The 27,653-nt window shown below is 44.4% G+C and overlaps 1 non-coding gene and 1 pseudogene across 1 annotated transcript; one reads left to right on the top strand and one right to left on the bottom strand.

Moving 5' to 3' along the window:
- The first annotated feature begins 12,928 nt into the window (after positions 1–12,928).
- On the top strand, positions 12,929–13,060 carry LOC128574385 (small nucleolar RNA SNORA51). The gene has a single exon (XR_008376753.1). It is a non-coding gene; the product is annotated as a small nucleolar RNA SNORA51 (small nucleolar RNA).
- Positions 13,061–14,043: 983 nt separating this feature from the next.
- Positions 14,044–27,653, bottom strand: LOC128574188 (inactive serine protease 35-like; annotated as a pseudogene).

Raw genomic sequence — 27,653 nt, 5'->3', positions numbered from 1 at the left:
ATTTCCTATTCCACGTTGGGTCAGCTAACGCAGGTCTAAGTGAGAAAGTGAGCACTTATTAAAATTTCAGGAGTGACCCAGGAAACTGCAAACCACCCTTTTACCCACATCTTTTTCCCCAAACGTGGCCTTCCTCAGATGCCAGGAACATTGACAAGTATAGGAAACCAGGTGCTCAAGACAGTCCCTGCCCTCACTGATTCACAGGAGGGGGAAGGAGAGAGGGATTGAGATGGCTGTTTGTGAAGAAGAGCAACCAAAGCAGCTGCAGGAAGACCCCAGGAGCAGGGTCAGGCAGGGATGACCAGGGAGGGCAGCTGAGCCAGGGGACAAGGGGGAGTGTCTGGGAGGAGCCGTGGGGAGACCGGGGATGTCCTCCATCCTCTACCACCAGTTTACTTGTATAGCGAGTGATTCACTGAGCCCCATAACTGAATAGAAGAAAAAATATTGGACGGAAGTTACCTCGTCATTCCCCACCACCACATTTTTCTGCTTTTTAGTTTGGCTGCTCTTTTTTAAAGGTTAGCTTTAACCTTTAAACCTTGGATGTCTTGCTACTAAAATTTCTAATAAATAACTAAATTTCAATTTTTTTGTTACTATGAGTTTTATCTGAGATGAAAACATACATTGAAAGTTTTGGGTTTTTTTGTTTGTTTGTTTTTTAATTTTCTGGCTGAAAGCTTAAGCTCGTTTTAAAGAATTGCGAGGTTTTTTCTGATTCCATATAAAACGAAGTAATGTTTTTTCAAGATCTTTAAAATATGACAGTGGAGCTTTAATAGGGAGTGCGTTGAAATTATATATTGCTTTGGGTAGTATGGACATTTTGATAATGTTGATTCTTCCTAGCCATGAGCATGGTATGTTTTTCCATTTGTTAACATTTTCAGCTATTTCTTTTCTTAGAGTTTCATAGTTCTCTTTATAGAGATCTTTCACGTCTTTTGTTAGGTAAATTCCCAAATATTTTATCTTCTTTGGCACTACTGTGAATGGGATAGAGTCCTTAACTGTTTTTTCAATTTGACTGTTGTTGGTGTATATAAAGGCTACCGATTTATGAATGTTGATTTTGTAACCTGAGACACTGCTGTATTCCTTGATCACTTCTAGGAGTTTTGTAGTAGAGTCCCTAGTGTTTTCCAGATACACAATCATATCATCTGCGAAGAGCGAGAGTTTGATCTCTTCTGACCCTATATGGATACCCTTGATAGCCTTTTCTTCCCTAATTGCGGTGGCTAAAACTTCCATTACAATGTTGAAAAGCAATGGAGACAATGGGCAGCCTTGTCTGGTTCCTGATCTGAGTGGAAATGATTCCAATTTAACTCCATTCAATATGATATTGGCTGTGGGTTTGCTGTAGATAGCCTCTATCAGTTTAAGAAAAGTCCCTTCTAGACCAATTTTCTTGAGTGTTCTGATCATGAAGGGATGCTGGATATTATCAAAAGCTTTTTCTGCATCAATTGAGAGAATCATATGGTCTTTGTTTTTTAATTTGTTTATGTGCTGAATTACATTTATAGATTTACGTATATTGAACCAGCCTTGAGACCCTGGGATAAAACCAACTTGGTCATGATGTATAATTTGTTTGATGTGTTGCTGGATTCTGTTTGTTAGGATCTTGTTGAATATTTTTGCATCTATATTCATTAGTGATATTGGTCTATAATTTTCTTTTCTTGTTGGGTCTTTTCCTGGTTTGGGGATCAGGGTGATATTTGCTTCATAGAACGTGTTGGGTAGTCTTCCTTCTTTTTCTACATTTTGGAACAGGTTGAGTAATATAGGTACTAATTACATTACTCAGAAATAAAAACAAAACAGGAGGAATCACACTACCAGATCTCAGACTTTACTACAAATCGATAGTGATCAAAACAGCATGGTATTGGCACAAAAACAGAGAAGTAGATATCTGGAATAGAATAGAGAACCAAGAGATGAATCCAGCTACTTACCGCTATTTGATTTTTGACAAGCCAATTAAAAACATTCAGTGGGGAAAAGATTCCCTATTTAACAAATGGTGCTGGGAGAACTGGCTGGCAACCTGCAGAAGACTGAAATTGGACCCACACCTTTCACCATTAACTAAGATAGACTCTCATTGGATTAAAGATTTAAACTTAAGACATGAAACTATAAAAATACTAGAGGAGAATGCAGGGAAAACCCTTGAAGAAATTGGTCTGGGTGAGTATTTCATGAGGAGAACCCCCCGGGCAATTGAAGCAGCTTCAAAAATACACTACTGGGACTTGATTAAATTAAAAAGCTTCTGCACAGCTAAGAACACAGTAAGCAGAGCAAGCAGACAGCCCTCAGAATGGGAGAAGATATTTGCAGGGTATAACTCTGACAAAGGTTTAATAACCAGAATCCACAGAGAACTCAAACGCACCAGCAAGAAAAAAACAAGGGATCCCATCTCAGGCTGGGCAAGGGATTTGAAGAGAAACTTCTCTGAAGAAGACAGGCGCACGGCCTTCAGACATATGAAAAAATGCTCATCATCTTTAATCATCAGAGAAATGCAAATCAAAACTACTTTGAGATATCATCTAACTCCAATGAGACTAGCCTATATCACAAAATCTCAAGACCAGAGATGTTGGCGTGGATGCGGAGAAAAGGGAACACTTCTGCACTGCTGGTGGGAATGCAAATTAATACCTTCCTTTTGGAAAGATATATGGAGAACACTCAGAGATCTAAAAATAGATCTGCCATTCAATCCTGTAATTCCTCTGCTGGGCATATACCCAGAAGACCAAAAATCACAACATAACAAAGATATTTGTACCAGAATGTTTATTGCAGCCCAATTCATAATAGCTAAGTCATGGAAAAAGCCCAAGTGCCCATCGATCCACGAATGGATTAATAAATTGTGGTATATGTATACCATGGAATACTATGCAGCCTTAAAGAAAGATGGAGACTTTACCTCTTTCATGTTTACATGGATGGAGCTGGAACATATTCTTCTTAGTAAAGTATCCCAAGAATGGAAGAAAAAATACCCAATGTACACAGCCCTACTATGAAACTAATTTGGGACTCTCACATGAAAGCTATAACCCAGCTACAACTAACAATAGGGGGAAGTGGGAAAGGGGGGGGTGGGTAGAGGGAGGGGAATCGGTGGGATCACACCTGTGGTGCATATTACAGGGGTATTTGCGAAACTTGGTAAATGTAGAATGTAAATGTTTTGGCACAGTAACTGAGATAACGCCGGAAAGGCTATGTTAACCACTGTGATAAAAATGTGTCAAATGGTTTATGAAGTGAGTGTATGATGCCCCATAATCATATCATTGTATACAGTTATGATTTAATAAAAAAATAAAAAAAAAGAATTGCGAAAAGCATATCATTGTGAATTTAATACAGAATACTTTTGTGTACAAGTTGTACCAACTGTTAGGGATGACTGCAAGGGAGGTAAAGTGTTTGAGGAGTATGGAATAGTCTTTTTTTTTTCTAATTCAAGTGCTTTTTTCTTTACAGCTGCAATTTTTGTGACTCAATAGGAATAAAAAAAAACACATGAGTTTGGAGACTTCAAATGAGACTGACGCTCAGAGTTCCAAGTGAACCACTGAAGTACCAAACTCAGACTTCAAATGAGACTGATGCTCAGAGTTCCAAGTGAACCACCTTCTCTTCTGAAAGGTGTGGCACTGCCGTGGCTGTGGCTGTGGCCATGGCCATCAGGCATGTGCACCACTGTCGCTGTTATCCCTACTCTCACACTGTAGTGTATTCCGGTTATTGTGTGTCGTATGATGTAACAATGAATGGGTGTTTCTGATGCCATTAGTGCTTTTCTGAACCTTGCCCATGGAAGGAAGATGTAGCTGTCATGGTGGGCCACTCAGGAAGATGTCTGTGTTTTTGAAGGTTTCAATGTCTATACAACTTTTGGACAAACCCTAAACTCTCCCCATAAATTATCTTTTCTTCTGTATCTCTGTTACAAGCGTAGTGTGATAATCTCGAATAGTAAGGAAAACACTCTTCAATACACAAAATCCTTGTTCTGTGTGGACTACATTTTTCCAATCACAGGAACTTCAACCATTGTGAGAAATGTTTATTTTTTGGCACTGTATATGTTAAGAAATTTTATTTTTAAAAAATATGAAGGTTGGGTGGCGCCTGTGTCTCAGCGGGTAGGGTGCCGGCCCCATATGCCGAGGGTGGCGGGTTCAAACCCAGCCCCGGCCAAACTGCAACAAAAAAAAAAATATAAAGGTTAAGCCCATGATAAATACTTCTCCTTGAAGCTACCTTATTAAGAACGAAAAATGGTATGGGGAGAATTCCCTATGTATCACTTCTACTTTAAAATACATATTTTAATGATATTTGACAGATTTTACATCTAAATTGACCTGTTTATTCATTCTTGGTGAAATGCACTGAAAAATGAAGGGTCTGTTTCTATCGTGTGCACAAGAATGCAGATGGAGATGTGCTGTTCACATGGTGATGAAGGCACCCCAAGGGGTATCAGCAACTTAAAGCCCACTGCAAATATTCTCCCTTTGTTGTGGGTTCCATGTGCATCCGTTCATTCAGCACTTCCTCGTGAGTTCTGTAAACTAGCCTTCTTCATCCCTCCACGGAGCTCAGAGCAGTTTTTGTTGTGCCATTGTGATTAGGATTTGAACTGCTTCAGAGAGCTGTCTTCCTTGCTGTGCATATTGTATTCTTTCATTTTTAATTTGTTGTCACACTGTCCGTGCTGATGGCTTGGCTTACAATTTTGATGCATAAACGAGGTCGCTGTGGATCAGTGTTGCCAGTAGCGGTGGCAGCTCTTCGTAAAAGCATATTGGGTTGGAAAGGTGTTTACCTATTTTTCAAATTATTTAATAGATGTTTGGTACCATTTAAAAGTGATTGTATCTGAGTTTACTGTGGGAATAACATACACTTTAATGGGGGAAACTTACCTAAAACCAATTTGGAAATGGCTTTTCTTTGTGTTTGGTTGACCAGTCAGTGCATGTGTGCCCTCTGAGATGCAATAAACTCCTGGAACAAAGAAAACACAACACAACCTTTCTCTCCGTGATTGCTTCTTAGGGAACAGGTCTGATTCAAATGCCACACACACCGCCCACAAAAGACTAAACATTTTAAAATATGTGGCCCATGCTGATACACTTTTGATTATTTTACAAAAAAAACTAAAAAGGGGTTAAAAGAGCACTTGTAATGAGTTTTTGTTAAACACAGGACTCCATGACTGCTGCCAAATACTTGAAATTTCATATTTCAAAATATGTATTGGGGGATAAAATTCTTTTAAAATATGTAGTTAAAGTCTTGTAATTATTTTTATGAGAAGTCTCCCTGGCCTGGAAGTTAAAGAATAATATGACCTTAGGTTATAATTTTCTCACACACTTTCACACAAATACTCTCATCCAAAATCTAGATAAACCTTTTTTTTTTTTTTTTCAGTTTTTGGCCGGGGCTGGGATTGAACCCGCCACCTCCAGCATATGGGGCCAGCGCTATGTAGGGCTATGGGCCCCCAGCTATGGGGCCAGGGGTATGTGGCTATCCCTTTGAGCCACAGGCGCTGACCTAGATTAACCTCCTTTAATAAAATTCAGTGAGTTTACCCTGGCAACTAGATCATGACATCTTAAAGGCCAGTCCCATCTCAAATGCAAGTATTTCTCTCATGCAACACAGTCCTACTTTTATTTTAAAACTGTCTTTGTTACCCAGCAATTGTATCCTAAGAACTTTCAGAAGCTAGTACCTGAATATATGAATTTTATAGGTTACATTTTGATAATACATTACTTTACAGGCATATTGTAATATGAATATTGTGTTTTGGATTGTAAATAATTTTGAGTTTACTGTTGCACTATTTTTTTATTTATTTTATTTATTTATTTATTTTTTGAGACAGAGCCTCAAGCTGTCTCTCTGGGTAGAGTGCTGTGGCATCACAGCTCACACCAACCTCCAACTCCTGGGCTCAAGCGATTCTCCTGCCTCTGCCTCCCAAGTAGCTAGGATTACAGGCACCTGCCACAACACCTGGCTATTTTTTGGTTGCAGCCATCATTGTTGTTTGGCGGGCCCAGGCTGGATTTGAACCCGCCAGTTCAAGTGTATGTGGCTGGCGCCTTAGCTGCTTGAGCCACAGGCACCAAGCCCATTGTTGTACTATTTTTTTTTTTTTTTTGGAAGAGACAGAGTCTCACTTAATGGCCCTTGGTAGAGTGCCGTGGCATCACACAGCTCACAGCAACCTCCAACTCCTGGGCTTAAGCGATTCTCTTGCCTCAGCCTCCCGAGTAGCTGGGACTACAGGCGCCAGCCACAACGCCCAGCTATTTTTTGGTTGCAGTTCAGCGGGGGCCAGGTTTGAACCCGCCACCCTCGGTATATGGGGCCGCGCCTTACCGACTGAGCCACAGGTGCCACCCTGTTGTACTATTTTTATAAGCTTTTTTTCCTGCGTTGAACAGCCCATTCAATTCTTAATAGGCGAAGCTGCCAGATCATCATTTTTAAATCAGATAGTGGGCTGTGCCCACACTGTCCAGTGCGTAACCACACCAACTGCCCACCGCAGGGGTGCCTGGCACTGTGCTGGCCCACACGGGGCCCTCTGCGTGAAAGTACCAACCCTACCCCTGCAGGCACGTCTTGTCTCCCACCCTCTCTTGGAGCACAGCCTTCATGGGTCTTCAGCACTGACCATATCATATCATAATCAGCAGCCAGCCCACCCAGCAGGTGCCTTGTGAGCAGATGTCCCCGGATGAGCACAGCACTTAGTCCTTGGTGTGCTCTTCCCTGTCCTGGGTGTGGCTGGGCTCCCATCCTCCTCACTAGAGAATAACTCACACAGTGCGTTTATTGTCAGATGTTATGAGAGTCTCTTTGTTTTTTACTTCTAATTTATAAATTATAACTGTTTATGTTTGTGGGGCACAATGGGATGTTATGATATATGTCTACAGCGTGGGACAGTAGTTAAATCAGGCTATTATACTACCTCACGGACTGGCCGTTTCTTACAATGAGAACATTTGAAACTTCCTCTCCTTTGGCAAGTATGTGAAGTAATACATTAATTGGCTCAATTTAGCCATTTCATAGTGTATGTATATTTCAAAATACCACACTATATGTCATACATTTTGTTGATTTTAAAAATTAATTAAAAGCAAAAAAAAATTACTCGTAGCAACTTTGAAATTTGCGATACACTGTGAGTAACTGTACTTCCCGGTAGTCAGGAACTTTCCTCCCATCCAGCTGAAACGTTGCACCTGTCGGTCCCCGTCTCCCCGTCCTGACCCCGCCCAGCCCCTGCAACCACAGTCGACCCTCTACTTCTGTGAACTTGACGATTTTAGATCTCCTGTACTCAGCAGTGTTTGTCCTTCTGTGCCTGTCATATGGCCTTCTGGGTTCACCCGTGTGGTCATGAAAGAACCCCTTCCAGGCCGAGTATGTGCACTCCAGGTGGCCCTTAGCCCTTCATTCCCTGACAGTCCCTGAGGTGAGTCCACACCTGATCTGTTGCGTCCAGTGAGTGCCGCAGCATATAGGCGCAGGTATCTGTTCAACATACGGATTTCAAATCCTTTTGCTATATATCCAGAAGCAGGATTGCTGGATGGGATCCTGGAGTGGTTCTGTTTTATCTGGGCTTTAATATTATTACAAATACCTCTTTTTCAGCTCATTGTAATGGAAGAACTCACACCAATTAAAACCCCATTGTGGGCAGGGGCGGGGGCTCACACCTGTAATCCCAGCACTCTGGGGGGCCCAGGTGGGTGGTTTGCTTGAGCTCAGGAGTTCCAGACCAGCCTGAGCAAGAGCCATACCCTGTCTCTAAAAATAGCCATGCCTTGTGGCAGCCGCCTGTGGTCCCAGCTACTTGGGAGTCTGAGGTAAGAGGATCTTTGAGCCCAGGAGTTTGAGGTTGCTGTGAGCTGCTCAGAAGGTAATTAACTGAAGTGCAGGAAGGGCTGGTCGCAGTGGCTCACGCCTGTAATCCTAGCACTCTGGAAGGCCAAGGTAGGTGGATTGCCCGAGCTGACAGTTTCAAGACCAGCCTGAGCCAGAGCAAGACCTTGTCTCTAAAAATAGCCAGGTGTTGTGGCAGGTGCCTGTAGTCCCAGATACTCAGGAGGCTGAGGCAAGAGAATTGCTTGAGCCCAAGAGTCTGAGGTTGCTGTGAGCTGTGATGCCACAGCATGCTACGGAGGGCAACAAAGTACAATTCTGTCTCAAAAAAAAGAAAAAAACATCTTGAAGATTTACATCTTTTTATATATGTCATGATTGCAAGGGTGGTTTTCTCAGCATCAAACTGTCTACTTTTCTCTATGCTACTTATTGCACTTTTAAAAAGGAACAAAGACTAAAGATTTAGAGGAGGAATCATCAGATTCAGAAGAGGAGAAGAGGATATGAAAAGAGAAATGAGAACTGGATTAGTAGAAAGGTAAATTGTGCAAAGGCCTCTTTCCGCTCCTTAACGTGCACCTGTAGTTGCTCACCCCACATCTCTGCTGGAGGGAAAGGTCTGCTCTCACAGCGGGGCTTACCTGGGTTTTGTGCAGAAGCCTTGTTGAAAGTCAAAATGGGAGTTGATGTTACCACAAGGGTCACACTGGCTTGTATTTTTTAGGCAACAGTTTGTAGTAGTTTGTTGTTAATCTTCTTGAGCTTTAAAGAAATTTCTGTTTCTCATACCTCGAGAGCAGCGGGTCCCATTTCTGCCTCTGTTGTTACTCAGATCTCCCCTGTGAATGGAGATGGGTACCAGGAACAGGTGTGTGCGGTTTAGGGAGAAGCACCCACCTTAGCTACTCTCTAACTTTCTGAACTGATCGCCACGTGTGACATACATGTTCAACGCTGCTGTTCTGTAATTTATTTGCAAAGCAGACATTTTCAAGCTGTTTGGTCTCAAGATCTCTTTTACCTCTTAAGATCTCTTGAGGACCCTAAACATTTATGTTTCTGTTGGTACACCTCAGTATTTACTGGGTTAGAAATTAAAACTTGAGGAACCTGTTTATTTAAAAGTAGAAATATTAACACCATTATATATTAAATAAAATATTTTCATGAAAAATTACAATTTCAAAAGAAATAATTTAGGAGAATGGTATTGTTTTGCCACTTTTTAAATATCTCTTTAGCATTGGACTTAACAGAAATTGGCTTCTGCATTCAGACTTAACAACAGGCCATGTCAGGTAGGTGCTAGAAAATTCCACAGTGAGCGCACGTGTGAGAAAATGGCCTTCTCAGAATTATCATGAAAATGGTTTAACCTCACCACGTTATTATAAAAATAACTTTGACCTCGGCTTGGTGCCCATGGCACAGCGGTTACAGCGCCAGCTACATGCACCATGTCTGGTGCGTTCAAATCTGGCCCAGGCCAGCTAAACAACAATGACAACTGCAACAAAAAATAGCTGGGTGTTGTGGTGGGCACCTGCAGTCCCAGCTACTTGGGAGACTGAGGCAAGATAATCTCTTAAGCCCCAGAGTTGGAGGTTGCTGTGAGCGGTGATGCCACAGCACTCTACCCAGGATGACAGCTTGAGACTCTGTCTCAAAAAAAAAAAAAGTCATAAGATTGTTAACTACAATCTTTTGTAGATTCTTTTAAATAATTATCCATTTATGGTAAGTTTAAAGTGGAAAAATATATGGCCTTCTATCTTCTCTGGTGCATACTAGTATATGTTTTCTTCTCTTCTACCTTGATATTTACATGGTTTTGTGATCTAGAGTCTGGTCATGGCAGTGGTTTACATTCTAAGGAAAGCAAAAATTGCAAACTCTTGACTCTGGTCACTTAATGGGGGGTTGAAAGGTTGGTGAGGGAAAGCCCCTTCATCAGAGAGAGGCTTCTCCGCCTTGCTTTCCAGAGACTCTTAGTATTCTGCGAATTAGATTTCTCAGGAGATCCCCAAATTGCTTCTCATGGACAGTTCTTAGAGAACTACTCTGTTGTACCCACACCACAAAGCCCAGGAAGCTGGGACTTTGAGAGTAAGGGGAGGGTGAGCAGGAGGGTGTAGTCCTTTCAGAAAAAGGCTGTGCATCACACCAGCCCTCCGGTGTGCCCAGCAGCACTCATTCAGGTCTTCAGGGACACCTGAGCTCTGCTTTTAGGAAAGTTGAGCCTTTATTTCACAAATTTAAGACAAAACAGAATGCAACTTGTTTATTACATGCAACTATTGGGTCATCTTTACAGTCTCACAGTACCATTAATAATGACAGTGACGGCTGCCTTCCATCTAGTAACACTTGCTCTGCACAGGGCAGTCTGCTGTGGCTACACAATTAAAGGTATTTTATTCTGAAGGCTTCATTTTTTCTTATTAGACCAGATTTGCTGTGTCTGTGTGTGCAAAAATTGAACACAGCTGTCTGAACTTTCAATAACACGTCAGCCTTCAAAATACTCAAATATATTTTAACTGTTAAGAATTTGACGGGTGGGCGGCGCCTGTGGCTCAGTGAGCAGGGCGCCGGCCCCATATGCCGAGGGTGGCGGGTTCAAACCCAGCCCCGGTCAAACTGCAACAAAAAAATAGCCGGGCGTTGTGGTGGGCGCCTGTAGTCCCAGCTACTCGGGAGGCTGAGGCAAGAGAATCGCTTAAGCCCAAGAGCTGGAGGGTGCTGTGAGCCGTGTGGCACTCTACCCGAGGGCGGTACAGTGAGACTCTGTCTCTACAAAAAAAAAAAAAAAAAAAAAAAAAGAATTTGACGGGCTTAGTAAAATATTTAGGAAGGATTTTTTTCTTAACTTTTGGGCATAGAATTTCATTTGAGTGCAAACCAAGTTAATTCTGTTCACCACTGTTTCTCTTATTTTAAACAAGGCTATTTAAAAAAAAAATGGTTAGCTTTTTTGTCGAAAATGTTCCTATAACGCCTTCCATAACTCTTACTGAGCATAATTTTGTGTTGATTATCCAGTCATCATATAAACATAGCATAGATTGGTATGCCCTCACAGGCTGGTATAGTTTATAGAGGACTTGCTCAAACTCAGAAGCTCCAAACTACTATTAATATAATTCTGTAGTTCTTGCATACCTGTATTTTTTCATATTGTATGATTCCATTTTTCTTAATGTTTTATTTTTAATTATTATGGGTACATAATAGTTGTTTATCTTTAAAGGTCACATGTAATATTTTGATACAGATATACAAAGTGAATTAATCAAATCAGGGTAATTGGGTATCCATCACCTCCAGCATTAATCATGTCTTTGTGTGAGGAACATTCAAATTCTGCTCTTCTAGTAATTTTATAGTATGCTCTTACTTGTTGATTGTAGTCACTTGGTTGTGCTATCAAATATTGTTCCTTCTAATTATATTAGCTATTAATATAGTTATGTATCATTACATATATTTTATAACTATATTTTATACCATTAACCACCCCCTCTTCATCCCCTCCCCTCCCTCTGGGAACCATCCCTCCATCCTCTGACTCCAGGAGATCAGCTGTTTTTCCTGTTCAGCTCCCACACACCACTGAGAGCACATGAGCTGCTCTTCTCTACAGGGCTTATTTATTTCCCGGTACACGTGTCCTCTGGTCAGCAGCTCAGTCCTCTCTCTATGCCCACCCCCCTGCACTGGGACTGCCCTGGACTTGTATCAGCAGCAGCCTCTAATTTTACTTTGAGAGAGCAGATAACTACACTTGTTAAGACTATTTTCAGAGTAAAAATAATTTTGTGGTGCCTATTTTGGTTATTCAGAAGACACAATTTTTTACTCAACATTTTTGTTATATTTCAGAGACTTGAAATTATCAGAAAAGGAAATTCTAGATCAGTGAAATGTTAATGGTGTGGTGTCTTACAAATTACTGATGAAAGTAAGTGTAGCCTATAGAGAGGAATAAGAAAAACGAGCAGGAACTGGGCTGAGCAAAATCTAAGAGCAGAGATTTTCAACCGGCGAGAGGATCTCAAGATGTGCCACAAAATTTTTAAAGATCATCAGTTAAATTATTTTTGAAACAAGTTCAAAGCATAGTAAGTATATATTTTTTACTCTTTTGGGGGGGCAGGAGGATCAACATAATTTACGTGTGCCATGGAAGTTTAACTAGAGGTTCTAGTGTGAGATCAGATGTGTTCTAGCTGTGAGATAAGAAAGGTTGAAAACACTGGAGGTGGCGGGTTCAAACCCAGCCCCAGCCAAAAAAAAAGACACTGGCCACAGGCAACTTTCTTTTTTCAAAGCATTCCTCTTCCCTGTACCACGCCTGAGAGCACACACACTCATCAGTGTATGAATATATGTACAGGATGTCAGTAACATAAATACAAGTTTGACTATTAGTAAGATAGGGATTGAAATGTGACAATACGATCTCTTTATTAAATGATTTTTAACAGGTTCACATTATTTAAAAATGAACATTTGCTTTGAAGTTCAGCTATTTTGGATGCCACTTATAAAATCATTTATCATAATATACTCAAATACCCCTTTGCATGCTAGTCAAGAATATAGCTCCCCACTATTAAAAAATAGTAATAAGTAAAATAAATTTGAATCCTAGTAGAATCAGGGACTTGAGTGTATCATGGGAAAAGAGAATGTGGCCCAAGAAACTTCCAGAAAGAGCACACCAGAAATCATCCTGCAGTTCCGAATTTTAGGGTGCCTTGATTGATGGATCACTGGAACTCTTCAAACACAACGCCCCAAACTGCCCCACTTACAGTCATCGGCACCTGTCTGTCCACACTGGTGCCTGTCCGTGTTTTCTCCCAGGGCAAACACGGCTCATGCTGCGTGGCCAGAGTCACCCAGGAAAATAACCAGAATCTTCTTTAAAAACTCATATTTGGACCTCCTGGTGCTTACCACAGGCTGTGTTCTTACACTGACTGTATAGAAAGAGGAGGCAGAATAAACCTACCCTATGTACACCCCAGCCCAGGCCCCTTTCATGGTCTGTATTGTGAATGGGGGAACATGGAAAAACAAACAAACAAAAACAAACAAACAAACAAAAAACTCATATTTGTAATCTATATTCATTTTTAGGAAAGAATATATCTAAAACTACTAATTGGAGAAGTCCCCAAAATAACATGCCTATGGCCCTAGTGAAGAAAGGTGAACTTTCTCAAGCAGAAAAAGTTATAGATTATAGAATTCCTTGTCCAAAAAATACAGCACCTCGCGCCTAATAGAAAGTATACCACAAAACGATGTTTTGAATATAGGATCATTTCCTATGCATACATGAGAAATCCTCATTTTAAGTAAAAAAGACATTTGAGATCCCCAAATGTCCCAGCTTCTCTATTTATAAACTAGGTTCATTTCATAGAACAAAGTATTTTACCTATTTTAAAATAATACACACTGCATATTGCTTTTCCTCAAGGCAGTAAAATAGTTAATGGTTTTGTTTATAAAGCTTGCTGTTTCTTCTGCTTTTTTATTTTTGAAAATTTAAAAAAAAAAATAAAACCCACTAGATTTCTCAGACCCCGAAGACATACTTTGGGGCACGAGGCCACCGGCACCGTCTCGGAGTAGGCGTCCAGGGCTGACCCTGACTGTGTCAACACCTGTCTCTGCTCATGCACCTTCACATTTAATGCGACTGGCACCCGCTAGATTCTTGTAGAGTGGGGCCCTGAGAATACGTCCATTTCTAGCACCGGGTGGAAGTTTTAAAGTGTCTAATTTTTAAGAAAGCATAAGTAAACGAAACTTTCCCCATTCCTGACACCCAGAAAGAGCACATCCTCGGCACCAAAGTACCACCTGCTTTCAGTATTGGCACCTACACATTTTTAAAGATATGAAAATCTTCTAATTTTGGAAACAATACATTTGTAAAAACGTTGAATGCTACGGGCAGGGTTCGGGGTGGCGGGTGGAGACTCGTCCCGGGAAGCCGCCGCGTTGCGGTCATCCCCAGAACCGCAGTCCCCGCACTGCCCGTGGTCAGCCGTAGGCACAGCGCGCGGCGTCGACACCCACCCAGCGGCAGATCTGCGCGAACTTGAGCGGCGTGACGCGCACCGCCACGTTGTAGTCCCGGGCGACGCCGTGCACGCGCACCTGCTGGGGGCCCCCCCAGTACACGGCGATGACTTTGCACCGCCGGGTCTTGCTGTCCGGGTCCCGCAGGCGCAGGTAGACTCCGGTGCCCGCTGATCCCGCCTGGGTGTCGCAGTGCTGGTAGAGGAAGTCGCCGGCCGCGTCGGACACGCTGCAGAAGCGGTAGACGAGCTGGCCGTCCCTGTCGCAGTCGAAGCCCGAGAAGTGGATCATGCCGCTGGGCAGCCGGGAGCGGCCAGGCTCACTCCCAGCAACATGTGCCGCCGGCCGCAGCCCCAGCAGTGCGTAGTCGAAGTCCAGTCCCGGGGCCGCGCCACCCGCCTGCGCCAAGCCTCGCAGCACCTGCGTGCTCGCCACCCGCGTCCGCTGGAAGGCGTCGCCCGGGGCCTGCGCCCCGCGCCTGCGCCCTCCCCGGCCCGTGGCCCGCGGCGCCCCCGGACGGTCATCCCCGGTCTCGCTCCCGCTCCTCCGGGGACACCGCCGCCTCCTACCGGCGCCTCGGACCCTCGCCCTGAGCACCCCGATCCTGAGCCTCGGGCACCCGCGGACGTAGTCCTTCCTGCCCGTCGTGCATGCAGTGGGCCGCGGTCAGCGCGTGCTGTGGGGACACCAGGATGTCGCTGCAGCCCGTTGACAGCTTCATGGCGCTGCCGAACGGGAAGCTGGTCGAGAACCTTCAGTCCACGATGCTGAACCTGCTGTCATTCCCGAACACCTGCCACCGCCTCCGGGCCGGCGCGCGCCCCCTGCTGGCATTCCGAGCCCCTTCCTGGGCCAGGCCCTCGACCTTCACCCTGGTCAAGGTCCTGGTGCCGTTTTTGAAGACTGTCTCGTAGGACAGGTGATCCTCCAGCTCCGAGAGGCTGTGAGCCCCGAGCTCCTGCTGGCTCGTGAGGCCACACGCTCTGGACACCGCTGCCCACGCGTACGCCTGGAAGGTGGGGCTTGGCAGCTGGACGGTCTGGTCACTGATGATCCGGGGCACTTTACTCAAATGCCACTTGAAATCCTCTTCTGTGTCAGACCCATCAGGGAGTGCCCACCCAGGGGTGAAAAAAAAAAAACAGCCAAAACAGCAGATTTCCCATTTTGATCTTCTATTTTGTCCTTAAAGAAATAGAAGTTACAATGGTGGCTTTTTTTAAGTGTTACTTACCATTCCTGGAGGCCTTGGGTCCTCAGTGCACCATCACCAAGCGAGAGCTCTCATTTTCACCTGGCTTCCAGTTGACTGATGTTAGATAAACACAGCTAAGCTGGCTTCTTCAGACTCCAAGTTCAGAAGATTGTTTTTCCCTAGCCTCCCTTGTCCCACTCCCACTGGCCTCCTCCACCTCCCTCCCCTAACAGCCCAGTGCCAGGGGCTGCAGAAAACTGGGTTACTCTGTGGCCTAAGCCACATCCCCTCCTCCCTGGATCTCCTACAACCTTATTTCCAAATAATTTTGAAATAAAGACAGCAGATGTCCAGCTGACTGTCCTCACACTTGACTCCTTAAAAGCAGGGATCACGTAAACTCCTCGCCTCTACAGTGCAAATGTCTAGCACAGAGCTCAGGACATGTTCCTTTGTGGAAATTGTGTGTTATCCAGGGTTTACAGCCCAAGCTGATGTGATGGTCCCTGCAAATCACTGGATAATGGTCTAAAACCAGAAGTCTTAGAAATAAATAAATGGGTCAGTCTGCTATTGATCTGCTTCAGTTTTTATGGGACCTCTGGTCATAAAAAGAAAGTCCAGCCCAGGTCATTCTATGCCAAAGTGAGAAAGATGCATTTAACAAACAAATTTGTGAGCTGGAGAGCCCAGCGCAGTAGCTCACACAGGTAATCCCAGCACACTGGGAGGCTGAGGTGGGTGGATCACCTGAGCTCAGGAGTTTGAGACCAGCCTGAGCACACAAGTTTTTCTACTAAAAATAGAAAAACTAGGCGGGAGTTGTGGCAGGCACCTGTAGTCCCAGCTACTCGGGAGGCTGAGACAAGAGGATCTCCTGAGCCCAAGATGTTGGGGTTGCTGTGAGCTACGATGCCACAGCACTCTATCCAGGGCACAGAGTGAGACTGTCTCAAAAGAAAAAAAACTACATTCACAACCACCGTCTAAGCAAAGCAACATACAAAATAATTTTGGTGTGGGCTTTCACTGTACATTAAAGGTAGTTGTAGGAATCTATGGAGCACAGGCTGTGGTTCCAGGTTGGTCCCTGGGAAAACGTGATAGTGATTGGAGTGTAGTCCCTTCTCATCACAGGTCTCATGCCCTGCAAGTGGTGCTTCTGTGTTGTTTAGATACTGTTAGAGAGGCCAGTACTTGGTAAGTTACACAGTACCTCATACCTCACATCTTCTAGCCCTCTTCTGGGGGCTCTTTGGCATGTGGGGGGATCTATTTAGGAAGAGTGGTGTTCATCAGGCATGGCCTGAGGTGCAGGTAGTGGTGGCCCTCTTTGGAGCAGCAGTTTCACACGTGTCAGCATTATTGGTCAGCTCTGCTCTGATAGTTAAAATATTTTTTACTAGTAGTTAAAATATGAAGGCTTAGTAAATGATTTGTACTTTGTATAAAGCAGAAGCAATTCAAGGTTAGATTATTCCTATGATATCTTCACTCTTGATGCTTTCCAACAGGAATTCTTTGCAGGGATAAAGTGAATGCAGGATATTAGCAGCAGCTGCAGCCTGGGTGCACACAGGCCACGGTCGGCTGGGACGCAGAGTTGAAAACAGCATTCCTGGATATGGGAGTTTATTTCAACATATCCAAGTGCACGATTTTATTAACAAAAGAGTAACATTCTTTTATTAAAACAAAAATGTATACTACATTAACCTATGTATTGTTTAAACATGATGTATCCACTGTAACATAACATAATTAATTTGAGCCATTATACATTTGAGAATATTAAGCAAGTTTAGAATAATCTTTATCGTGACTTGGCATCAACAAAATTATATACAAGTATTGCAGTTTTCATTTTTTTATCTGCTCATACTTGTATGCTGGGTAATGTTGATTCTGATTAAAATTAGACTGTAGTACTTGCTAAAAAGCTAGTAATTCCTTTTATTTTAAGGAAAGTATTCTTCTGTAGATAGTGTTGATATTGTTTTTAAAAATCAATACAAGTACATACTTTAGGGGAAAGCCTGTACTCATGTCCCAATATCTTCTAAACATCACCACTGCAAATTTGAATTTATACAAAGCAGTAATTATATTAATTAATGGTTTCTTTCATCTTCTATGCAATTTTTACAAAGAATATTTCATCATTTTGATTTAATTGTAATGAAAAAGTCTCATAATGTGGTAACAATACTGAGCCCTTAATATTGTAGTTCCCAAGATGAAAAATTATGTTCTTAACTATATATATAATATATGTTCTTGACTATATATATTTTTGTTTTCTTTTGAGACAGAGTCTTATTCTGTTGCCCTTGGTGGAGTGTCATGCATCATAGCTCAAAGCAACCTCATACTCTTGGGCTCAAGCAAACCTCTTGCCTCAGACTCCCAAATAACTGTGACTATACGAGCCCACCACAACACCCAACTAGTTTTTCTATTTTTACTAGAGACAGGGTCTTGCTCTTGCTCAGGCTGGCCTTGAACTCCTGAGCTCAAGCGATCCACCTGCCTCAGCCTTCCATAGTGCCAAAAGTACAAGGGTGTGGTTCTTAGAAAAATTTTAATCAAGGGAGTGTTTTGTGGGTGGAAAACATTTTTTAATTGGTTCTTCATTTAGCCCCTTAGACAACAGTTGTCCTTTATGTACTTAACATATGATTTAATTGGCTGGGTGCAGTGGCTCACACCTGTAATCCTAGCACTCTGTGAGGCCAAGATGGGTGGATTGCTTGAGCTCAGGAGTTGGAGACCAGCCTGAGCAAAATTGAGGACCCCCCACCCCCTGTCTCTACTAAAAATAGAAAAACTGAGTCAAGAGAATCACTCGAGCCCAAGACTTGGAGGTTGCTGTGAGCTATAATGCCACAGCACTCTACCCAGGGCAACAGCTGTCTCAAAAAAAAAAATATATATATATATATATATATAAATATATATATATATAGTAGGCTCGGCACCTATACCTCTAGTGGCTAAGGCATCATTTTAAGCTGAAGGGTTATAATCCAGCCCGGACTTGACAAACAACAATGACAACTAAAACCAAAAAATAGCCGGGTGTTGTGGTGGGCACCTGTAGTCCCAGCTATTTGGGAGGCTGAGGCAAGAGAATCACTTAAGCCCAGGATTTGGAGGTTGCTGTGAGCTGTGATGCCACAGCACCCTACGCAGGGTGACAGCTTGAGGCTCTGTCTCAAAAAAAAAAAAAAAAGTTCTTAAAAAAATAGTAATAATATATGATCTTATTGAAGACCCACATCAGGAGACAGGTGACCATAAAGTTCACGTGCAGTTTTAAATTGCACACTACTTTAAATCCCACACAGATTTTATAGCCACCTGTGTAGACGCTCACTCTGTGTGACACCTGACTTTAACGACCTGAGGGTGATCACCAGGTCAAAGGCTTCCCCAGGTAAAATTGTGGATGTCTAAATAGTGGTATTATTTCCCCTGTTTTTTTTTTTTCCTGTATTATTTAATTTAGTCTTGCAACTTTTTAGCTACTTAGGGATCAGAAAGACAGAATGTAAATATTAAGTGATAAATAACATGACAATATTTTACTATACATATCATCGAACTAGGATACAGATTTCAAACAGAATTTCCGTACTCGATAACACATGTGCCCCATGTGATAATTCTGTAGCCAGACTTTTAAGAAAGCCAATCAAATCAGGTGTGGTGCACGCCTGTTAGTCCCAGTGACTCACAAGCCTGAGGCGAGAGGATCACCTGAGCCCAGGATTCAAGGCTGTAGTGAGCTATGATCCTCCCACTACACTCCAGCCTGGGTGAAAGAGTGAGACCCCATCTCTAAAAAAAAAAAAAAAAAGGAAACGAGAGGGGAGGGGAGGAAAAGCCCCATTAGAATTGAATTGTATTCAAGTATAATTTCATTTTTGGATGCTTATCTCTCACACTAATTTTTATTTATTTATTTTTTGAGACAGAATCTCACGATGTCACCCAAGGTAGAGTGCCGTGGCGTCACAGCTCACAGCAACCTCAAAATCTTGGGCTTAAGCGATTCTCTTGCTCAGCCTCCCAAGTAGCTGGGACTACAGGCGCCTGCCACAATGCTTGGCTAATTGTTGTTGTTGTTGTTGTTGTTATTGTTGTCCAGCAGGCCCTGGCTGGGTTCTTACCCCCAACTCCGGGCCATGTGGCTGGTGCCCTAACCACTGAGCTACAGGTGCTGAGCCTCCCACTGATTTTTAAATCTGTTATTCTCGTCAGAGACCTCAGCCAATACTTTGGAAATTGTCAATACCATCAGTCCCTTTTAAACCAAATGATAATACCAGTGACATAGGCCTCATTTCCCACCAAGTGTGTACTCAGGTGAACATTCTCACAGCAGGTGAGAATGGTGGCTCAGAGCCCAAATCCTGGTTGCTCACCAAAGGAAGACTGGACCTCTGGGTCTCAGATCCCTGACCAGGAGGAGCACTGACGTCCCCTTGGAGCTCGTCGAAAATGCTCATTGTCCAGCCTGAGCCTACTGATAGACACTCTCCTGAGGAAGGTGGGGGGTCTCCCCACTGTGATGCCCCTGCTCCTCGGTGGTGCCTGAGGCCCTGGTGCAGCAGCTTGAGCCTCACCCCAAAGGCAGGAAGGCAGCCTTCCTGGGGACAGCGGCTGACCTGGCTTTCTAGTGACAGCTGCTTGTCTCTGAAGCCCTGTCCTTTGAGGGAGCTCTGTCTCGGGCACCACTGCAAGACCAGCCTTGCCCACATCTTTCCTTGGCCCTGGGCAGGGCAGAGCTGGATAATGCAGCCTCAGAATCCCAATAATAAGAGGACACAGTTTAGTCAGCCTGTCTAATTTGCCCTGTAATTTAAAATTGGACAAACGCTTAAGGGCACTTTCTTTTGGAAAATCTAAGTTTGTCTTGTGGTAAAATGTCAATGCAACAATAAAGGACCGTCCATCCACACATGCCCTTCATTCCAAAGCTCTCACTTGCCCACCTAAGCGGGCAGAGGCCCAGCTGGTGGGGCACCAGCATTGACATTTTGAAAGCTCTGAAGTCCTTTTCGACCCCCAGACCCTGTTTTTTCTCGTCTTCCATTATAATTGTGACCTTCACTGTCAAGGTCCAAATACCTTTGATTTGGGGCTTTGAATTCCAGTTCTGGTTAGCAGAAGTGCAGTGGCAGCCCTCAGTCCCCAGCGGGGGTCAGGACATGCGCAGCTAGTCCGGGGCAGGGAAGGTCCTGAAGACAAGACGGCGGGGAGGAGTCAGCACACATACAGCTGGTCCCAGGTGCTCATGAAGAGAGATGAGATTCATCCACAGCGAAAATGTATGCTCTGTGATGGACCTACAGACGTCATCCCAGTGTGTGCATTAACATGTCTGCTAACAGAAGTGGCCACACACCCCCACAGGAGACAGCTCACTGTTTCCATCCTCTTGTTGTTTATTTATGATTTCTTAGAACTGTGCTGCTGACAGCTTCCAGAATATGTGCATATGGACTAGCGTTGGGGCCTTAGGTACAGAACAGGGAGGGAGAAGACTCAGGCTCCACTTCCAGGCTCTCTTCGCATGGCCACCTGCAGCACGTGGCCTGTTCCTTCCTCATCTGCAAAGTGGGGACAAGGCTAATCTCCCACTCCTAATGTCCACTGGGAGATTAAATGAGGTGATACCTGCAAAGAATTACTACCGAGCTCAGGACATAGTACACGTATAGATTTTACAATTAATGTTCTACCTTAATGGGTGAACTAGTAACACTTTAAAATAGGCTGTCGTATAAGCCAAAATGAGAGAACCTGTAGTTTTCTAAAAAGTCAGTTTTATAGTCAAATATTTTTATTTCAAGATAGTTTCCAACTCACTATAAAATTCTGCTTTTCTTTGTTCAAGGACAGCTTCATTTTAGAAACTTCCCAAATGAATGCTTTCCTAATTACTCACGTCTATGAATATCAGCGGCTCTGTTGTGTATCTTTTTCATTGCTGTTAAACTTGAGTACGATTAAACATCACCCAGCCACAAAAGACTTAAGTTGTATTTCCACATCTTATTTATAGCCTGGATCTACATTAGGAATTCTGGAACCGTATCAGACCCACAGCCTAAAAAGACAAAAGTTGATGTCAAAATAGTTACTCTAAGAGAGTGAATTACAGTGAAAGAAAAACCTGACTTTTGAATGAGACTGTCTAGAGCAGCAGTCCCCCACCTTTGCACCAGGAACTGGTTTCAATCGGAAGACAATTCTTCCATGGACTGGTAAGGAAGGGCGTTAGATTCTCATAAGGAGTGCACAGCGGTGTGCAGTCGGGCTCACGCTCCTGTGAGAATCTGATGTGGCAGGAGCTGGAACTCAGGCAGTGGTGAGAGTGACCAGAGCAGTTGTAAATACAGATGAAACTTGGCTCACTGAAGCCGAGCTGCTCACCCCTGCTGTGTGCCCCAGTTCCTAACAGGCCACAGACCAGCAGCTGTCTGCAGCCCAGGGCTGGGGAGCACACATCTGGAGCAAACAGAAGTTTACTATGACATGACAGAGTTATGTTCTTGAGGTTCAGCCCCTCTTTTGTTTTCTGTTTTTTATTTTTAACTTGAGAAGTTTATAGTCTAGATTAGGCAGGGCAGATCAGATGGTTGGCCAATATATTAAAAATATTTCAAATTAAATATTTCTTCTGTACATGGATGAAAATGGAGATGCTGACTCCCTAGCAAGGATCTCTACCCAGCAGCTTTCCTCACCAGGCAACAAGCACCAGCCCAGGCCTCCCTCCTCACCTGTCCCTCACCACACAGCAGGCCCACACCAGCTCAGGCCTCCCTTCCAGCCCGTCCCTCACCACGTGGCACCAGCCCAGGCCTCCCTCCTCACCTGTCCCTCACCACACAGCAGGCCCACACCAGCTCAGGCCTCCCTTCCAGCCCAGGCCTCCCTCCCCGCCTTTCCCTCACCACGTGGCACCAGCCCAGGCCTCCCTCCCTGCCTGTCCCTCACCACGTGACACCAGCCCAGACCTCCCTCCCGCCTATCCCTCACTATGTGGCACCAGCCCAGGCCTCCCTCCTCACCTGTCCCTCACCACACAGCAGGCCCACACCAGCTCAGGCCTCCCTTCCAGCCCATCCCTCACCACGTGGCACCAGCCCAGGCCTCCCTCCATGCCTGACCCTCACCACGTGGCACCAGCCTAGGCCTCCCTCCCCGCCTGTCCCTCACCACATGGCACCAGCCCAGACCTCCCTCCCGCCTATCCCTCACTATGTGGCACCAGCCCAGGCCTCCCTTCCTGCCTGTCCCTCACTATGTGGCACCCTGCCAGGCTTCCCTTCCCACCTGAGCCTCACCATGTGACAGGCCCATAGCAGCCCATGCCTCCCAAAATTATCCACATGCTCATCCCCAGAACCTGTGAGTATGTTTCTTACACAGTGAAAGAGACTGTGCTAATGTGATTAGCTTAGGGATTTTGAGATGAGGAGGGAAGCTTGGGTTATCCAGGTGGGTCCAATGGAATCGCAGGCCTCCTTAAGGAAGGGGCCGGCGGGTTAAGAGTGAGAGAACTGTGAACCGGAATGGAGGTCGGAGTGACACAGAGCCACCAGTCTAAGGGTGGACAGCCTCTACTGCCACCAAAGGTAAGGAACAGTTCTCTCCTGGAACTTCCACAGGAATAGTCCTACTGACCCACTTCAGACTTCTGAACTCCAGGTGGATAATAAATTTGTGTTGTTGTTAGACACTATGTTTTTAATGATTTATTACGGTAGAAATGGGTGATTATTTGTAAAGGTGAGAATTTAGTTTCTGAAATTGTCTGCACTGTGACACCACTGCACTCTAGCCCCAGGAAACAGAGAGAAATAGTGACTCAAACAATGAAATAGAATAAAATTGTACGTGCTCGGTGTTTAGAAAGAAAGAAATTGTAAGAGTGATATAAAGTGGAAAAGAGAGCTTCATGTGACTCAAAACATCAATGAAGTTCTTTTTTTTTTTTTTTCTTTCCTGTTTTTTTTTTTTTTTTGGCCAGGGCTGGGTTTGAACCCGCCACCTCTGGCATATGGGACCAGCGTCCTACCCCTTTGAGCCACAGGTGCTGCCCATCAATGAAGTTCTTTTTTTTTTTTATTGTTGGGGATTCATTGAGGGTACAATAAGCCAGGTTACACTGATTGCAATTGTTAGGTAAAGTCCCTCTTGCAATCATGTCTTGCCCCCATAAAGTCTGACACACACCAAGGCCCCACCCCCCTCCCTCCTTCCCTCTTTCTGTTTCCCCCCCATAACCATAATTGTCATTAATTGTCCTCATATCAAAATGAGTACATAGGATTGAGTACATAGGATTCATGCTTCTCCATTCTTGTGATGCTTTACTAAGAATAATGTCTTCCACGTCCATCCAGGTTAATACGAAGGATGTAAAGTCATCAATGAAGTTCTTTTTAAGGAAAATTTGACATGCAGTTTTAAAACTAAAATCAGAAGATGGTGATACCACTTCATAGTGGTAAAGTAGTAGTAATTCTAGAGAAACACAGGAAAGGGAACTAGGGTTGATAAATTTGGTTATCAGCAAACACACACCTGGGGCTTACCCTGCTATGCATCACCTCAAAGCTTTTTTTTTTTTTTAATCTTTTTAGAGGCAGGGCCTCTAATCTGTCACCCCATCCGGAGAACAGTGGGGTGAACATTCTTCACTGCAACCTTGAACTCCTGGATTCAAGGGATCTTTCCACCTCTGGCTGGCAAGCAGCTAAGACTACAGGTGTGTGCCACCATGCCCGGCTTTCAAAGCCTTTATTTAAAAAACAATCTTTGATGGTCCTTCTTAACTATTGAGTTGGACTAGAAAATGTCTAAGATCTCTTTCAGCTGTAAAGTCCTGCGGTAAACCACAAACCAGAAAACACAAGTACCAGAAATTTACCCATCAAGGATCATTCCTAGTCTTTCCGGGGTAGGAATGCGCCTGCTATCCACGTTACTACCATCAGATGGCAAAGCTAGCCCAATAACGCAAATCTACACAGGTGTTTACATCGTTTACATTCACCCAGCTGTGGAATAGATGTTATTTTTTTAAAACTTGTGGGATTCCATAGAGGGGGGAATGTCTAACTGGCTAATAATAATATACAAAATAGTTGTCACATATGGAATTTATTACGTTTAGAAAACCCACTTACAGACCACTGAGCCCATCCTGATGAACGGAGAGCTGATAATACTGTCTCCAGCCAAACAATGTTTTGGCGGGTGGTTTTCCAAAAACAGTCGAAGCACCAGCACACTTGCACCGTGGCCCACAGCACTGCTAAATAGTCCCCCAAACGTTCTGCAACGCGATTCAACACTAGGAAAATCTTGAACTTGCCAAATAGTTTACATATGTTTATCAAATACTTTATAATCCATTACTAAAGGATAAGCTCTACTCTGATTCTATGCTGAAAATAAATGGCAAGACAGTTCACTGACAGCCAAATTCAAAATAGCATACTTCAGCACAATTTTCAAGTTCAGTTTAAAGAATTAAGGTAAACTCATGTCTGCTTTAAAAGTTTGGCAGTACTTGAGGGAGTCGAAGATGGTAGACTTACACAGTTGATTATTTTATAGTAACACACAACTTCTGTTTCTCATCACAATAAAAAGTAAAACCCCTTTGATTTTTTTAGCTATTTTTCCAGGACATACCCATCTCAATTCTCCGATGGATGTGCTGTGTGTAAATACAATGTGGGGCAAATGGCAGTATTATGGGAGCCTCCGAAGGAACACTTTCCTGTCCAACCTCATGCAGTGCTCAGCGTATGGCTGGAGACATGTTTTTCAAATTGGCCTTTGAAAGTAAAGAATATTTATAAAGGCTTGCTACTTTTCAGGGTTTAAATCATCCATGGTCATAATATTTTTCACTAGTCATACATCAATTTTACCCATATGCAGCTTTAAAATTGTCTTGTATACCACTAATTTGACCTGTTTCCTAACCTCTCCATCTCATATTTTTAATCTGCAAAGTTAACTCTGTGCTAAGATGAGGTAGTTTCATCCTCAAAAAATTCTTAGCCTGGTCCTACTATTAAAATGCAATATTCTTGGGTGGCACCTGTGGCTCAGTGGGTAGGGTGCGGGCCCCATATATCGAGAGTGGCAAGTTCAAACCCAGCCCCGGCCAAACTGCAACAAAAAATAGCCGGGCATTGTGGCAGGCTCCTGTAGTCCCAGCTACTTGGGAGGTTGAGGCAAGAGAATCGCCCTAAGCCCTGGAGTTGGAGGTTGCTGTGACCTGTGACACCACAGCACTCTACTGAGGGTGACAAAGTGAGACTCTTGTCTTGTAAAAAATAAAATAAAATAATATGCAGTATTCTTGTTGGATATTTGCACATTAGGTAGAGAAAACTAATTTATTCAGTAGGGAAACTTACACTAGCAATTGTTTATTTTAACATATAACACGTACTGTTTCAAGCGTGTGCTTAACAATTTCATATTTAAAAACATAAAAGATAAAAGATCCTTTTTTTTTTTTTTGTAGAGACAGTCTCACTTTACCGCCCTCAGTGGAGTGCTATGGCATCACAGCTCACAGCAACCTCCAGCTCTTGGGCTTAGGCAATTCTCTTGCCTCAGCCTCCCAAGTTACGGGGACTACAGGTGCCAGCCACAACACCTGGATATTTTTTTCTTGCAGTTTGTCTGGGGCTGGGTTTGAACCTGCCACCCTCGGTATATAGGGCTGGCTTCCTACTCACTGAGCCACAGGCACCACCCAACAAAAAAGATTCTTAAAAGCATATAGGTTTCCCAGCTGCCTGGAAGAAAAGTGGGGAGGCTATCACATCCACTCGTTCTCACAGGAAGGGAACTCCTCTGATATTTCCTAATAAGAATAAAATTCCATAGGACGAGTGGCCACTACTTTCAAGCCTAATCCCTTATGTGGCTGGGATTTCACTTTTTGTCTTAATTATAAAGCAGATTCTAATTATAATTGTCCAGGCAGCAAATTATGACTTTTATAATCCTCTGTAGAGACAAGTGTACTGGGGTGACTTAGATGTAACCAGCAGCTTCTTTTCAAATCAATGACGGTGTGGAGAGCAATCAGGTGGGAATATTTTTACATCTTTAAAATGTCTTCTGATTAAAAAATTCAAGACTAGGGCGGCTCCTGTGGCTCAGTCGGTAAGGCGCCGGCCCCATATACGAGGGTGGCGGGTTCAAACCCGGCCCTGGTAGAAAAAAAAAAAAATTCAAGACTATCGAAAGTAGAGGCAAAGGCATGAAAAGCTGAGGGGGAAGCACAGGCCACCGGCTCCTTTTTGTGGCCCCCGCCCCACTCCAGTTTCACTGGGGTTTAAGGTGCCGCCACGGGCTCCTGGTGTCACCTGCTCGTTTTCTCAGCGGCCCCACTGCTCCTCTCCTGACCCCTGAGGCCAGGTGACAGGGGAAGGTGCGCTGAGGCAACTGTCACAGCGACCTGCCCAGAAGACCTTCCAAGAATGGGGTTACACCTTTGTCAATGGCATCTGCTAATAATCAGACAAGGAAAGACGCCCCGCCCCGTACTGCTTAAGTAGAAAGAATTCCATTTCTCTCCCAACATGAACCCTGTTGCTGTTCGGATTAAACCTTTCAGGAGTCTCAGCTCACCCAGCCTCTGGGAAGGGAGTTCCCGGAGGACGGAAGGTGCTGAGTCTCAGTGGTTAAAGTCCTTCAAAGACGCTCCCGGGTCCCAGGGCTCTGCTCACCTGTGCGCCCCACCTGCTGCGCGCGCTCCTGGGGGTCCCGGAGCTCTGCTCACCTGTGCGCCCCACCTGCTGCACGCTCAGGGTTGGGGGGGACCGCGGGTGGGGCACGGCTGCCCGAAGCCCGCGGGAGCCCTTGGTCCGAGGCCGGAGCTGCCAGCGCAGAGCGCAGAGGAGGCGGTGCTGCCCAGAGAGTGGCCGGAAGTGGGGACCCAGGGGAAAGGATAGAGCCGAGACTGCCCCAGAGGGGGCTCGCCAGAAGCGCCTGTCCCTGTGCTAGGGACACCCCTCAAACAGTGTCATAAGATGCTCTAGAGGAGGTAGGGTGCCCCCAGTCTGCTGTGAGACCCCGACATCGGCCCAAGGGGCGGAAGGGGGGACGGCGCTGCCCGGCCCAGCCAAAGCAGGTCTCGGACCATCCCAGGACCCACAGCCTCCAGGGCCACCCGTCCTGTGCTGGCTTCAAGCTCAAGGGCCACCTCCAGGCCAGGAGGGGACACGGGGCAATCTCAGAGCATGAGGGTGTGTCAGTGTCCATCTGTCCAGAAAAGGCCACTTGTCCTACTTAGGAGAGTCGTAAGTCTCCGCCTCACCGCCAT

The sequence above is a fragment of the Nycticebus coucang genome, chromosome 21, assembly GCF_027406575.1.
Source record: "Nycticebus coucang isolate mNycCou1 chromosome 21, mNycCou1.pri, whole genome shotgun sequence".
In the NCBI taxonomy this organism is placed as follows: Eukaryota; Metazoa; Chordata; class Mammalia; order Primates; family Lorisidae; genus Nycticebus; species Nycticebus coucang.
The sequence above is the reverse complement of the archived record's forward strand: the minus strand, read 5'-3'. Positions and strand labels throughout refer to the sequence as shown.